We start from the raw sequence: 2,578 nt of genomic DNA on the forward strand, positions 1-2,578 counted from the left end.
TATGTCTGATTTCTTGCAAATACTAGAGATTTAATAGCTGAAATTTAACATATTGTGGTTAGTGAATTTTTTTAAAAACCTTATACTCTATTAAATTGGAAAAAACTAAAAAAGTGAATGAATTTCTAAATTCATGGAAATCAACAAAACTAAATGAGAAATGGATGAGCAGTTTAAAGAAAGTCATAACAGATAAGGAAATTGAAACAGTAATATAAAACCTCTGACTAAAATAAGCCCAGACCCTGATGGATTCACAGCAGAATTCTGCCAGATATTTGAGGAAGATCTGAAGGTAATACTACTTAAATTATTCAAAAAGATAGAAAAAGAGGGAGAACTCCCAAACTCTTTCCATGAATCTTGGTATTCTAATACCAAGAGTAGGTAAATACATACAAAAAAGAAAACTATAGACCCATATCCTTAATGATCATAGATGCAAAAGCCTCAACAAAAAACTTGCAAACTTATATTCACAGTCCAACCCTGTTTTTTAAAAATTTTCCACTACCTCTTCTGTAATGGTCCCTGAGCCATGGGTGGTGTCAAGCACAAGACCCATGCTGACTCAATCAGACAAGGGCCCAGAGTGGAGATAGGGAAATGGTTGTCAGGCTGGCCCTAACCTGGGAACTGTTGGAGACTGGTTACTTCTGAGTGATGGAGATTAAACCTTTCTAGAAAGATCTCTAGACACAAGGGGTTGGCCTGGTCTACAGCACCAGATGTGCATTCCATCCATAAGAATGGGCCTTATCCAATTAGAAATTAGTCAGTTGTATGTATGTTACTTGAGCCATTATTGCACTTGCAGGCATTGCTTGACATGTCCATAGTGTGCAGCACACAGGGTCCATTGTCTGCATAGTGTCTTCTGGTACTATGGACGTCATCCATCCAGTGGCACGGAGTTTTTGGCTTTGCCTCAGCTCCATCTTTTCCTTTCATCATATCTTGCAGTGTCTTCAGCAACATGGCCTTATCAACCTTTATAGTGTGCAACCGACATTAGTGGCAATAGCCTTGGTGAATTTGAGGACCTCTAAGATCTCTCTCTGACCAACAGCTCATAGGGGGGCAACCCACCCCTGGTACTGTAGATTTTCTTAACAGTTGTGTAGTTTAGAAGTCTCTGTTTTTATCTTCCCAACCATAAAAATCCCAATAATCTTAGAGCTCTAGCCAGCCTTTGCTTCTTCAGGTATCATACAAATGGATTTCACACATGTAAAACACTCAAAGGAAGGTTAACATCATATATTAAATCAATCATAGACAAGGTCTAGCATAGCATGGAAAGGTTTTATCCATTCATATTAACTGTTTTCTCCATTGATCCTTGTTAGGTACCATAGCATGGGTATGAGGCATTAATTTGGTTAGTTCTTTACTATTTTTAGTAATCCCTTTGGAGTTGTTTGCTCTTGGGGATTTTACGTGGAGTCTCTTTCTATTCTTTTATTCTTGATACACTTATAGGTATTGGCATCAGTTGACTGACACTGCACTGGGCTAAGGAGGCAGGGGTTTTCGCTTGTCCCCACTGCACCTGTTGGTTCCCTGCATCGGGCAGGCCCTGGGTCTACCTCCTGACTGTAGACATATCTGTCATCTCTCCATTTACCACACCTGGCTGCTGGGGGAGGCCTTAGTGGGAAAAACTGCTTCCACCCCTAGTATAGCCTTTATCAGAAGATAAATGCACCTTATTTAATCTTTGGGGATTCTTAACCACCCTGGACAGTTTTTATTCTTTGAATGTCTTTTGTAAACTCTTGCTCTGGTTTTAAAGCCTTTCAGAAATTCCTTAGTGCCGAATTTGGTTTTCTATCAATTTTGGGGAGGGGATTTGAGTTCTACATACGTCTTGCCACATTTATCTTTGAGTAACCCAAACAGACCATTTATTCTGTCTGGTCTTTTTTATATCTCTTGTAGGGTGTTCTGTTATTCTGCAGACACATTTTATGTGCTAGTTAGAATTATTTATATCTGCTAAAGCCTCTCTCACTTTACAAAGATCCTGTCCTATTAAAGGGCTTAGCAAAACCATTAAAACTCCATAGCTTTCTCAGGGTCCCTTGAGTCAAACTTTCCTTCATATCTCTGGTGAACATAGTCTTATCTGGCCCAGTGAAAACTGTGTATCGTATATTGCTTTTCTCATACCTAGTTCTCTCCGTAATGCCTGTCCCTCCTTTATAGTGCTCCAGCCTCTGTTAATTATGGGAGTTCCCTTTGGTGATGACCATGTACCTTTAATGCCTTCCACCAGCCATCCCATTAAGGACTGCTCACCCTTGCATTGGCCTAGGTTGAACAGTCTATATTGCAAGGATGGGTGAGTGATTATATGACTCAGCTGTGAAACTTCTGAAGTACTTAAACTGACGTCATTTGCTCCCATGTCCCACACCCTCACAACCCACCTGGCTAGGGGCTCGTTGCTTGCTTGTAAGTTTTTCCTAGTTTTAACAGTTCCAGTGTGGAGTATTTCCTAGCTACAGAACTGTTAGCTGTTTTTCCTATCAATGGTTGAATCTGAGGGGCAGATTTAGCTGCTTTTATTTTTAGG

This window comes from Nannospalax galili, unplaced genomic scaffold, assembly GCF_000622305.1.
Source record: "Nannospalax galili isolate Female #2095 unplaced genomic scaffold, S.galili_v1.0 scaffold615, whole genome shotgun sequence".
In the NCBI taxonomy this organism is placed as follows: domain Eukaryota; kingdom Metazoa; phylum Chordata; class Mammalia; order Rodentia; family Spalacidae; genus Nannospalax; species Nannospalax galili.